The sequence below is a fragment of the Aythya ferina genome (assembly GCF_964211825.1).
Source record: "Aythya ferina genome assembly, chromosome: 8".
NCBI classification, from domain to species: domain Eukaryota; kingdom Metazoa; phylum Chordata; class Aves; order Anseriformes; family Anatidae; genus Aythya; species Aythya ferina.
Window position 1 is genome coordinate 1,504,100 of NC_140304.1, and position 13,235 is coordinate 1,517,334.

General features: G+C 42.7%; 1 long non-coding RNA gene across 1 annotated transcript; it reads left to right on the forward strand.

Moving 5' to 3' along the window:
* Positions 1-302: 302 nt before the first annotated feature.
* On the forward strand, positions 303-12,340 carry LOC311440960. The gene is made up of 4 exons (XR_014695676.1): positions 303-753; positions 830-1,015; positions 9,692-9,841; positions 10,778-12,340. It is a non-coding gene; the product is annotated as an uncharacterized lncRNA (long non-coding RNA).
* The last annotated feature ends 895 nt before the right edge of the window (positions 12,341-13,235 follow it).

Consider the following 13,235-nt stretch of genomic DNA (forward strand, 5'->3'; position numbering starts at 1 on the left):
TTTACCTCTTTACCTGTCACCATGCCAAGAAACATTTAAGAAGGAAGGAAAACAAGGAAAGAGCATGTGCTGCCAGACATTCAATATAGGCCATTTACTATTAAACTGTGGAAAGGTGTCGGAGTTTAAATGCACCCTGGTTTTCTTCTGCTACTAGTAGCAAAAAGCTGAAAGGTTTTGCACTGTTGACCTACTGTTCAATGCAGCTAATTTGGACCTGGACAATTTCACTAGGTCTTTGTGGTTCGCTGGTCTTCTCAAAGCCTCAAGGGTTTTATTTTGTTTGTTTGTTTTCAAAAGGTTTATATCACCCTCAGAAAGTGAGGTTTTGGCTTGAGTGACTGGTTTCAGTTTCTGTGAGGATGGATTGCCCAGCCTTCAGAGTCTGGCCCAGACCTCCTGAGTCCATGATCAGTGTTGTCTGGGTGAGTGGGGACAAGGCTCAGTCCATGCAAAACCTCCAAGGTGCAAGTGTCTTGCCATTGTAACGCCCTCATCAATCTGCCAGCCCAAAGCCCTGGGGTTCCTGTTGGTGCTCCCCAAGCAGCAAACTGTGCCTCTGAACACAGCTGACGCTCACTGATGAAGAAATGCTGGAAAATAAGAGTAGACTAGTTGTTCCCTTTTGGGGTATACCCATTCATAGGACTGTGTCACCCTTCACATCTGCTTCCTGCCATAGGGGCTGTCTGTGCCATTCCCAAGAAGCACTAGTTCAGTGATGGCCACGGAACAGGGACAGGTCCTCTCTAGGTAAGTAGGCAAACCGGCTGGCTGCAGTGCCCATGGTCCTGGCATTGGGTAAAACAAATATTGGCTTCTTCCCTAGAAAGTGGAGTGGCTTCAGCAGGAGGGATCAGGCACATCTTCTGCACAGCCCTGCTCCAGACAGCCAGCAGTCTGCAGGAGGACAGAGGGCTGCCTTTGAGTTCCCAACTGCAAAGAAAGGGAGAGACCCACAGGTCCTGCCTTTCAGCAAGAAGATCTGGTACCCAGCTCTACCAAATAAGTCTTAGTAAGTAGCTGTATGTTTAGGCTGTGACATTCCAGGTATTTTTAGTTTGTACAACTCCATGCTTTTATTGTCTTAATTGTTTAATTTCTATGTGGTTGCTTTGGGCTGTTGCTGGAGTACTGGCATGTGCTGTTACAGTGTGCTTTTGGAGGAAAAGTTCAGATCATGGATTCAGAATAGTGAAAGAGTAGCTTATAAAGAGCACCTCTGCTAGGCTTTGCCTTACTGAAACATGGAGCTATGTGCTTTGCTTCAAAATGTTCCAGAGTCTAATTTAAGTACTGTGCTAAAACCCAGAGAGACAAATGATTATTGCAAAATGAGGTTGATGAGTATTGTGTAACAGCCTTGTTGTAATGTGATCTACTGTGATCAGGTGTGTTATCCTGTCACTTTAGCATGTGTCAGTGTAATGCAGTTTTAATCTTGGGCACAAGGGGATAGAGGTGCCCTTGATTCACAGTTGTTTCCATGTAAGAAGCTTGAGCTACAGGGAGGCAAAACAGAGCCAGAAAAGATACTGTACTATGGAAGACCCCACTAGGACTTCATATAACTTAAAATGTGGGTGAATAGTGCTAAGTGTGGCAACACAGCTACTCTGGACCTCTACAGAGGCTTTGTTGGGGATCAGGGAGAATGAGGCTGCTCTTAACCATATGAGCTATGAAGGCTGATGCTCTCCCTTCCCATTTCCCTTGTACAGACACTTCCAGCAATGGATTTGTCTGATACATCCTTTCTCTTTAAGCATTTTGAAAAGATTGTTTCAAAGAAGAAAAAAAAGGCACAAATAAATGCAATCAGCAAAGCCTTGCCTTGCCTTGCCTTGCCTTGCCTTGCCTTGCCTTGCCTTGCCTTGCCTTGCCTTGCCTTGCCTTGCCTTGCCTTGCCTTGCCTTGCCTTGCCTTGCCTTGCCTTGCCTTGCCTTGCCTTGCCTTGCCTTGCCTTGCCTTGCCTTGCCTTGCCTTGCCTTGCCTTGCCTTGCCTTGCCTTGCCTTGCCTTGCCTTGCCTTGCCTTGCCTTGCCTTGCCTTGCCTTGCCTTGCCTTGCCTTGCCTTGCCTTGCCTTGCCTTGCCTTGCCTTGCCTTGCCTTGCCTTGCCTTGCCTTGCCTTGCCTTGCCTTGCCTTGCCTTGCCTTGCCTTGCCTTGCCTTGCCTTGCCTTGCCTTGCCTTGCCTTGCCTTGCCTTGCCTTGCCTTGCCTTGCCTTGCCTTGCCTTGCCTTGCCTTGCCTTGCCTTGCCTTGCCTTGCCTTGCCTTGCCTTGCCTTGCCTTGCCTTGCCTTGCCTTGCCTTGCCTTGCCTTGCCTTGCCTTGCCTTGCCTTGCCTTGCCTTGCCTTGCCTTGCCTTGCCTTGCCTTGCCTTGCCTTGCCTTGCCTTGCCTTGCCTTGCCTTGCCTTGCCTTGCCTTGCCTTGCCTTGCCTTGCCTTGCCTTGCCTTGCCTTGCCTTGCCTTGCCTTGCCTTGCCTTGCCTTGCCTTGCCTTGCCTTGCCTTGCCTTGCCTTGCCTTGCCTTGCCTTGCCTTGCCTTGCCTTGCCTTGCCTTGCCTTGCCTTGCCTTGCCTTGCCTTGCCTTGCCTTGCCTTGCCTTGCCTTGCCTTGCCTTGCCTTGCCTTGCCTTGCCTTGCCTTGCCTTGCCTTGCCTTGCCTTGCCTTGCCTTGCCTTGCCTTGCCTTGCCTTGCCTTGCCTTGCCTTGCCTTGCCTTGCCTTGCCTTGCCTTGCCTTGCCTTGCCTTGCCTTGCCTTGCCTTGCCTTGCCTTGCCTTGCCTTGCCTTGCCTTGCCTTGCCTTGCCTTGCCTTGCCTTGCCTTGCCTTGCCTTGCCTTGCCTTGCCCCGCCCCCCAAATGGTGCTGTCTTACTGACCCTGACAATCATTTTATTGGACCACTCTCAGCTGGTCTCTAAGTCTCCCCACCTGGTGCTCCAGTGCTAATTGGTACAATTAGCCTCTGGGCTAATGACTGTCTCACTGTTCTCTTGGGGACCAGAAGAAATATGCAAAAGGAGGAGGGCTGCAACCATAGACACACCAAGGAAACCTGGAGCTGGGACAGTTTCTTTTGCTGTTCTTATTCCTTTCATGTTCTCTTCCACAAAGCTCATAACTTCTTCTCTGAACAGCATACAGCATTTCTCTGGATCATGCTACCAATGAAGCAGCAGGGCTGTTCAGCACCAGGGAGCTGGCTGTAGGATCTGTAGGATCCATTGTGGCATTTCAGCACTTGGGCTGCTAATATGCACAAGGTAAAACTCCTTAGCTCTCTGCCCAGGGTCTTTGTAAGACATGTATTATGCAAACACCTGTCTGAAGAATATTGCTGAAAGCTGTTCAGAGGTTTGCAGTAGAAAAAAAAAGTTAATATCCAGATTGTTTAAAAGGAGCTGAGAACAAAAGCCCTATTGGCTCTTCAAAAGAATAGTGGTCTCTATAAAAAAAAAAAAATGCTCTTGGACATGCTGCATATTTAATAATACAAATGTTTGTTTGTGACTACGTTTGACATGGCTTCAGATGACAGATTGTCCTGAGCAGATAGGGTGCCTTGGAATTGGATTAGGATCAGAGTTAGGGAACAGGATTATACAAGAAAATATTGAAACTCACTTTTCATCCAGAGACCTGACAGTATTTAATAGTACCATTGCTTTTTTTTTTTTTTTTTTTTTTTAATATGGGATATAAGTGTATAAATTACACTGCTACTCATAAAAGATTGTCTCATCTCCTGACATGCGTATAACCAGTATCACAGTCCACATTTTAAAGACAGCTCTGTGGCCAAACTCTTGGGAAAGAAGAAGAGTAGATAACAATCATCTTCCTATGGGCAAATCATGTGTTAGCTAACCCAGCTGAAATCAGTAGATGTGGACTGAGGGGGGGTGCTCAGGGATGCAACTTTCCAAATAAACAGATCCAGATGAGGGCCAGGGAGCTTTCCTCAGTGTGTGTGTAGCTCTTGCCATGTTGACAAGTAAACCCAGCTGAGCAGAAGAACAGAGTCAGCTCAGTGGAATATGAAGTTAAACCCGAGTGGCACTAGAGCCAGTGTCATATACTCAGAGCTTCACCTGCATGGAAATGATTTTGTGTTGTTTAACCTACAGTAAACACCCTGCCCCAAAGCTTAGTCAGGGAAAGGGAGGAGTAGAGAGAGAGATCTAGACAGTCTGAACTTGTCAACCTGGAGATCAAACCTCTGTAGACAAACCCATGCAGGACCGTAAAGAGGTGTTTTGTTATTGTGTAGACATTCCATGTACCTACACATATACACTCTATGTATCACAGACATTCAGTTCAGAAACAGTGGATTTGTTGTTTAAGTTCTCAAAAAGTAGTGCTGAATGTAAACTCTTTTTGTTCAGGTAAGAAAAGCTACGGGAGTTAGAAAAGAGACCTCCATGAAGATGATTTCATGGAACAACCTGGAAAGAGAATACTTGTGGATGAGAGCAGCATGAAGGTATTTGTTATTGTTGAACTGGCAGAAATCAAGCCTCTGCCAAGACTGATAATGGACTCGTGTTTTCCAAGAGTTGCATTTTCCTAATGAAATGACCTCTTTGAGATGAGGTAGTGTTCATTTCAAGCTATATCATATCTTGCACAATGCCAGCTTATTCTTCATTTGCTTTGGGTTTGAGCTCAGCTTTGCCAAGCTGTGTTCTTGTGAACCTATTCATATATCCAGGCATATCAAGACAGAATTTGTGGACACTGACATTTAGGAAAAAAAAAAAAAATCAGATCAGGAAAACATCTGCCACAAGCAAAGGTTTAAGGAACTATTCTTATCTCGTGCAGTAGATGGATGGATGTTGCAGGGCACTTAACTGGCTTTGCTGTGAACTTTATACTGTGCTGCTTGCATAAGGAAGGCTGTGTGGTGAGAGGGGCAGAGGTTGGTGCAGATGACCTGAAGCAAGAGGGAGATAGGTTGGATCATTGAAGCACTCAGTGCCCTTGAGTAAGTGGCTTGACTTGCTTGTTCCTTAGGGTGACCTTGTACAAGGCTCTTAAATTCCTTTTCCTCAGTCATCCCAGCTGGTAAATTTGTCTGGGGGTGAAGAAACACCAAAATAACATTGAAAAGCCAGCAGTGCCCCCTGCATTGCCCTTTCCAGGGTAAACAAGTCATATCCCCAACATTCCCCCCAGCCCGCCATCAGGGGTTTTCAGTGTGTCCTCTGTGTCCTCCATGGAGCCCTGTGGAAAAGTCTGGATGCAACGTGAACTACACAAGTGGTACAGTTGCATATTCAGATGTAGTGCAATGTTTGTTCATCTCTCAAAATGTGTGTACAGTGCTGATCACTGTGTTATCTATGTGCTTAGTTATAATTAGCAATGCAAAGATTCTTCTCCTTTCCTCCTACATAAACAGCCAAATATACACTACTTTTTTTCCTGTTACCTTTTCCACTATAAAACAAACAAAAAAAATCTAGACATAATAAACCAGTGTGTTCAGCATCTAGTGGAAAGATAATATTACACGTGTGAAAGATGGTTTTCCTGAAAAAGGACAGTTTTATTCACTGGCTAACAGAAAGCATTAGTTTTACAGTTCGGGGTAGAAACTGCCATAATTCTGGTCATATTGTGTCTTGTGGCAGGGAATAAACTCTCTCTCTCTTTTTTTTTTTTAATACCTAGAGGTGAGTTTTTACTCTTTCTCTTTGAATTACACTGGTGGTCATCAGAGTGGTGGTAGAACAAGAGTGTGATGTTGCTGGAGTACTTCATTTGTAGTTGCTCAAAGCACTGCCACTATAATTCAAAGTGAAGAGAGTAAAACTTACAGCAGGCACTACAAAATGGAGGACACCGAGGTCTTTGTTTACTGTCCTCATCCTCCTTCCCTTTGGGCAAGAGCCAGCATCTGACATCTGCATTGCTTGGTACATGGAGTTACCCAGGCAATTATACACCACTGCAGCACATGAGCTGGCTAAACACACAGGACAAGCATGGGGGAGAGGGAAGGAGAAGACTGAAGGCCCCTGGAGCCTTCTGGGGATACACAGTTGCTGGCCACATCCTCCTGGTGCAGCGGCTGCATCCTGTAAAGAATAGTTCTCATCAAGAGCAGTAGAATGACTTACGAAATAAAAAAATTAGAAAGCACCTGGTATAGACGAGGAGTTGCAAAGCTGTAGCTGGTGTGTCACTGCCAAAAGTCTTGTTGAGGTGAAAAGAAAAATGATTTTTTTAATCCATTTCTCACCTTTAACCTCAAATTTTGCTCTTTCTACAAAATATTTAAGATTTATCTTTTCATAACCTTTACTATAAGTCACAAAATTTTACTATGTCTGTATCCATAGCAGGATGTGTATTTATATATGATGGATTTAGGTCAAATCAGGAATATAAAAATCCAAAGTTTTCAAGAAATTTGAACATTTGTGATGTTACCGTTTACATCTCCCCTTTGTGTTTGTTTTTAGAAAGCATTCCGTGAACAGTCATACAATTTGTTATGACCATTCCCAAATACATCATTATTTCTGAAAATTATTTGGTCCTTTTTCTTTATCCACCAGACAAAGTGTGAACATTCTCTCTTTGGAGCAGCACATCTGCACTTGATACAGATATTCTAATGCATTAAAATAGTGACCTGATCGTGCAAAGAGTTCTTTTGAACAGCTGAGCACAGACCCTCCCACTAATTTTCTTGAAATGAAACCCAGTCAGGTGGCTGGCCTAAGCTGTGCAGCATGATAGGAAAAATGTTCCTCTACTTTGTGCTTCATATAGTTCCTGTCTGAGCAACTAACAACATCAATTCTGTCCTCAGTGATATCTCCATAGAAGGAGATAGTCTATAGATGTGTCTATTCCTAAATTAAGAGAATTACCTCTCTGAATGCTTATGAACATAATGGTCTTTAGCAGCATATCACTGACAGCATAGGTGCATACATAAAACTTTCTTCCAGTGAGAGGTTCCCCTGTTTATTTGGGGTTTTATTGTGTTTTGTTTGTTTGTTGTTTTGTTTGTTTGTTTGTTTTTAAAAAAAGCTGCTTTATAAGGGGGAAAAAAAGATGAACTTTTCTTTATGGATTACCCAAATATCTCTGTAATTTATGGCAGCCCCTTGACACTGGAAGAAATTATATCACATCCACATGAAAGAAAAACAACCTAGTGGAAAGAGTGAGATTAGACATAAACTTGCAAGCTCTGCCTGTAATGTGGAGCAACAATACATGAACACACTGTTCTGCTGCTACTCTGGAGCAAGAATGAGGGTAAAACGTGTGAGAGAGCCACAGTTAAATTACTCACTATTAGCCCCTACAGGGTGCTTCCGACCTGTGTTGATATATATATACAGAGAGAGCGAGAATGTCACAGTTAAATTTTTTTTACTAGTATAATGAGGAAAGAGACCAACAGAAGAAGTTCCCTTGGCTAATTTTCTAGCCAGCAGCCACTGCAATGTTCCCACTAGGAGAGACTGAAGAAGTGAGAGAGTGATATAATAAATAATGACTGGCTCTGCTGGTAAGGAGAAATTATCACTGTGCTTGGGGGATCTAAGTATGTGCTCACCCAAGATACAGGGAGGGGGAGGGGGCCAGAAGCACTCTGTCGTGTCTCTAGAAGAACATTCAGCAAGGTTTGAATTAAAAGGGACTTCAGCCACTGTATTGTCTGCTAAACCAAGGATGGGAAAAGCTGGACAGAGCAGATCTGGATGAGACGTGAAAAGATGACAAAGGGGTTTTGAATTGAAGGTCTTAGTTTAAATCTGCTTTTGAAAAGGAAGGTTTAAAGCAAAGGTGGGTTCACAGACAGGCCCAAGGATGCAAGCTCCTAGTGACTTCCCCAGGGAGTGCGTTCCCATGCTGTGCCAAAGCTTTTGGTGGGCTGTTCACTGTCTGGGTGAGCTTTAGTCAGGCTAGGGCTGCATCCTGAGCCAGTCCAGTTCAGACTGACAATGGCAAGGAAAAAAGTGACAAGGGAGAGTTACACCATTCCTGTACTTAACTTCTGCCTTGGGGAAAGCAATGACAGAAACACTGGGGAAAAAAAAATCGGCTCCAGTGAGGGTTGGGGTAGCATTTGGAGGCTGCAGTAACTGGTGTGGCACAAGCCTGTATGTCACAAAACTTGCATTTTGTCAGCACCAGCTTTTCACCCTGAATTTTTATGAGTGGCTGAGGAGACTGTGCTCAGCTTGAGGTCAAACCTCCGTGAGCTGTTGTGAGAAATAACATTAAAATGGTTCAACTCTGACTGTAATGACTCCTCCAACATAGAAATTAGCTATGTATTTTAAAATCTGAAAGGCTTTTTTTTTTTTTTTTTTTTAATTATGGATTAAAAGTAGGAGCAAACCAAGATAAAGTCTTATCTACACAGCTGAATGCTATGAGCATGTGTCTACGTGTTTCTGTTCAAAGCTCTGTCTTGCAACATGGCACTTGCCCCTGAAGGCAGGCGTAGTCTTCAGAAACATAAAGGTGCAGTTCAGAGAAAAGGTCTCTTACAGGAAAGAAGAGTTACGTCTTAGCCAAACACAAATTATTAGGCTTGGGGTAGGGCAGCAGGGTAAGATGCAGTGGTCTGTGATCCACATGTCAGTTCAGATGATCAAATGGTTTTGCCTACCCTTAACTACATGGAAAAAGTCCTATGAGTTGTATTTGCTAAAATCCTTTACCTTCAATGGTGAAAGAGTGAGGTCAGTTGTTCTTGTGACATTTGTGCTATTTTAGTAAAAAAAATCTTAGAAAGGCTTGGATAATTCTGGAGCCATCTAACCTGAATTAGATTCCTGTCTCAGGTTTGCATTGTACTAATTTAAACCCTATAGCAAATACGGGGTTCTTTCCCCATTTCCAAAAATAATATGCTACTCTCTGCATTTTGCACATATATTGTCTTACATACAGAAATAAATAATGTGGTATTTAGTATGATTTAGTTGATTTAAATGAATGCAAGTGTCACATAAAGAATTGAATAGTCTGCTTTCTAGACTACATTTCAAACTTTTTCAAAAAAGAAATGCAGCACCCTTTTTTTGTGCTTCAGCATCATGAAAATTTGCATGGTGAGATGCATTTCTCACCACATGCTGACTGCAAATTGTATTTGAAATGGAAAGTATCAATTAAATAAGCCTTTCTGAACTGCCTGGTGACAGCTGCCACACTGCTGAATGTTGATGACATTTATGATATCAACAGATTCAGGCCCTGGCACTAGGGATTACAAAACACTATCTAGCCACTTAAATACTGGTTTAACAAACAAATTAATATCAGAATTTCAATCATTAAAAACTGAAATGTTTGCTAGAGAAGCCTTTTCCCCATGAGCACAACCAGTAACATCTACTGCAGTGCTAGTTTTGTTCAACAGTATCAAAACCATTTGTGAAGTAGTGCAGGGCCAAAATAAAAGGGCTGACTACTCAGATAGGCAAAGTCACCCCGAGAATACAGGGATGTTTTGAGGGTCTGAGGCTGAGGAGGACAGCCCTTGGCTGGTCCAGCCAAGAGGCTTGTCCTGGCTACGGGCACAGGCTGCCCCCCACCAGCTCAGCCCCAGCACAGCAGGCATCAGGAGGCAAGGTGGGCATAAGGAGAAGTTGAGTGTACTTTTAACTAAACCAATTTTCCTTAGGAAATGCCCATTTGCTGAAGCCAGATTTTCTTTTGAATGCTGTTTTGTGTTTTCCCCATGCTGCCGTTCCTGGGTTGAAGTGAAAGACCCAAGACTTGCCAGTGAAGAGACTTCAGCCAGGACTCTGAGCATCCCTGGTGGACAGTGTGCCTGCAGAGCTGATGGCTGTTGTCAGTAGGCTATTTGCCTATATTTATTTTTTTTCTGAGTTTATAACATCTTGGATTTAGTCCCAAATAAAATATTTTTTCTTTGTTAATTATTGAAAATCTTTGGAAATCAGGTAGAATTATTCCTGTTTCTTGGAAACAGGCCCTGTGACCTGCAGTGAAGGGGGGGTGTTGTTACAGTGTATGGTATATTGGAAAAATAAGTCATTTAGTAAAAGCAAAAATTGCACCACTAACAATGAAACATAACATTAACAATTGCCCCATTTCTCTAGCACATCAATTCTTTTTTCTCTATGCCTTTGAGATCCTTGCACAAAAAAGAATCTCAGGTGGACACTAGGCATGGTCTGGGGTGCCTGTGCCAACACATGCAATGTGTGTGATCGAACTCCTTCAAAGTCTTAGGGAAAGCATGGCCTTGGTATTGCTTTTATGAATAGCAGATGCACTGCATATTTAACATTAGCAGTGTGCCTAATCATGTCTAGTGTACTTAGGTTAACAATATAAAATAGACCCTGAGAAATACAGCTATTGTAATCTTTTCATTATTTATCCATTTTAATCTATTAGGAGACTATGTATAATTTATTTTTTATTTCTGCAATGAATAATATAACTAAGATCTCTTTATGTTTTTTATTTGAAAATTCCATTTTAAAGCACTCTGTTGAATAACATTGGCTATATATATATTTTATAATAAAAGTGAAAATAATATGCAAAGCTTTTGTACTGGAATGCATATTAGGAAGGCCCTTAATGCAGTGGTATGCCTGACACTTGGGAGAGTTTCAAGAGTTGCTGTAGTTGTGTGAACACTGAAACCTTAAGAGTTGCATGGCCCAGCACCAAAGACCTGAATACTCATGCTAAATTGTTTGATTTCCGTTCTTTTAAAATCCTGTTTCAAATTTATTCTCCTCTGATTCTACAGATTGTGCCCCTTGTAAGTGTCGTTGCTGCCATCAGAACTGCTTATTTTGCCAACAGAATTTAAACGACATCTGGCACAAGCCCTCCTTGCCTTAACGCTGCAGCCTGGAAAAGGCAGAATCCCCAGTTGGAAAAGAGTGAGTAAGAGATTCTCTGATCCAAGAAATGTGATCCAGGAGCCAAGGCTTTTGCAAACATCCCCCTCACTAGTCCTGAGCCCATGTCTCAATATGCATGGAACTTCCCAGAAGGCTCGATGCTCAGGGCTGGCTGCACAGCAAGGGTGTGTCTGGAGGCAGATAGCCTTCAAAATGACAGCTCCTCTTCAAAGGTGCAAGTTCCTAAGTATTAATAATCCTAGTCTGAGGATCTCATAAAACAAAATCCCAGCAAATTCTGTGGATGAAAATAAAAAGGGCAGCCTCCATCAGTAGGGAGCCCATTAAAGGGAAGTGGATCCAGGGGCAATGCAGAAGGACAAGGACAAAAATATGTCATCCCAGTCTCAGTCCTGAGAGATGCACTCCTCAAGCAGCCATCCCTCCAATAGGCCTGTGCTACAGTCCTCGCTGCCACGGAAGAAGCAGCTCCCTTCTCTGCCCCTTGCACTGAGCTGCCATCAGTCTGCACTCTCCTGGGGAGCTCAGATCTGTTTGTAGGAAGCCTGTCTCAACTCCCCAGAAGAGGCAGCAAGAAGACAGTCTGCTCCAAATCTTGTTCTCGAGAATTCCTCCTCTCATGTAATGCTTGCTGTCATCCCCATAGGTTTTTATCTCTCTGGAAAAACAAAGCCAAGTAAAAGAAATGGGGCAATTATGGTCCTACAGGATTTATTTACTGAATTAGAGGACTAGTGCAACCTATTAAATATGAGTCCTGTTGATCTGGAGGCATATGACTGCAAAATTAATTTTGGTGTACAGTAAGGTTAGCTTCCTGCCTTTCAAAATTCCATGCATGATTGTGAAGAGCTGGTGTTGGCCCATCTTAAGTCAAGATTAAATTTTTTCAGGACGTACTAGTTTAATTCCTCTGCAGTCTCCCTGCTCCCCTCCCTCCCTTACACTTCACAGCAGCAGGCATATACAGTAAAGGAGAACAGCTGTATAGTTTAACGAAAAGCCAAGAGGTTTGGAAACCAAGTGAGCAACCTTCCTTGCTCCCTGCCTCAGAGAAGAGAAGACATTGTGCCCATGGATGTAGGGCCCTAGGGTGGTTTTAAATTAGCTGAAGACTCTACTTAAGTGTGAAGTTTGGCAGCAAGAACAGCATGGTAAAACACATACTACCACTTCCCTACATTATAGTTAATCACTATTTTCTGGAATAGTTAAATAGCCATTCCCCTCCCAGAGAATAATTGCTGCTATTTAATTGTATTTATAATTTAGTATACACCTGAAAAATATGCTATAAAATATCAGGAGGGTTCCCTTTAATACTGGTGTTCCATTTACAAACTGTCACATTTATAATGCGTCTTTAATCTTCTGTGGTCTGCTAGAATTTTATATTAAAGTCTGCTTTGTGATTTAAATATTAAAGATTCTGCAGTACTTCAAAAGGTGATAATGCCTGATGCTCTGGTGATGCTTAAATCTCAACAGCTAAATATATTGAGGAATGTTCGGTGGCCCTGGCTTAATTAAACATGTATGTGTATTTTCAAATGCAATCTTTTTCTGCTTGTTAGGTTTTTGACAAACCTCCAAACAGGTCCAGGTGGAACAAAGCATGTAAACAAGCTTGTGAATGCAAGCTTAAAACACTCAAATTAGCACCTTCTTACAATTAATATGCAAACCCTGGGATTTCTGTTATTGATAATACCATTTAATATTATTTGCAGCTGTGCCTTATATTCTAGCCTTTTCATTTTTCTAAACCATGTCCACTTTAATTATGCAAAAATACTGTTAGAGACTAGTCATCGAATGAGATGCTACTTACTATGAGAAACTTATTCTACGCTGCGTAACACAGTATAAATTACAAGGCTGTGATAGCATTTCAATACCCCATTTGTTTTGCAATGTTTAATGGTCTAATTTAGCACATATGGCTAAATCTGGAACCATCAAGATATGCACATAGTTTAACACATGGTCTTTTCATTGTTTCCATTGCTTGTTCTCCACCCCCCACAGGTTAGTAAGTTCACTTTCTGCATCCTCTCCTAGCTTGGATAGCAAGTGCTACAATGGAGGCAAACTGTCTCTGGTAGGAACAGGGACCGTATTAACTGGATGGGGCTCTGCTCAGCTCCAGAGCAGGATATGAGTCCCTCTCAGCACCCTGCTATGGAGTCATGTATTTATTAGGAGCAGATTTTTTTTCTGAGTAAAATCGCTCCTACCGCAGCACCTGCTCGTACAGATTTCTAGCAACAAAAATGTTTCAGTTATTTTTTTCCCCCAAAATAACAGGAGGACAAAGCTCTGATGCCCCAATACATGCAG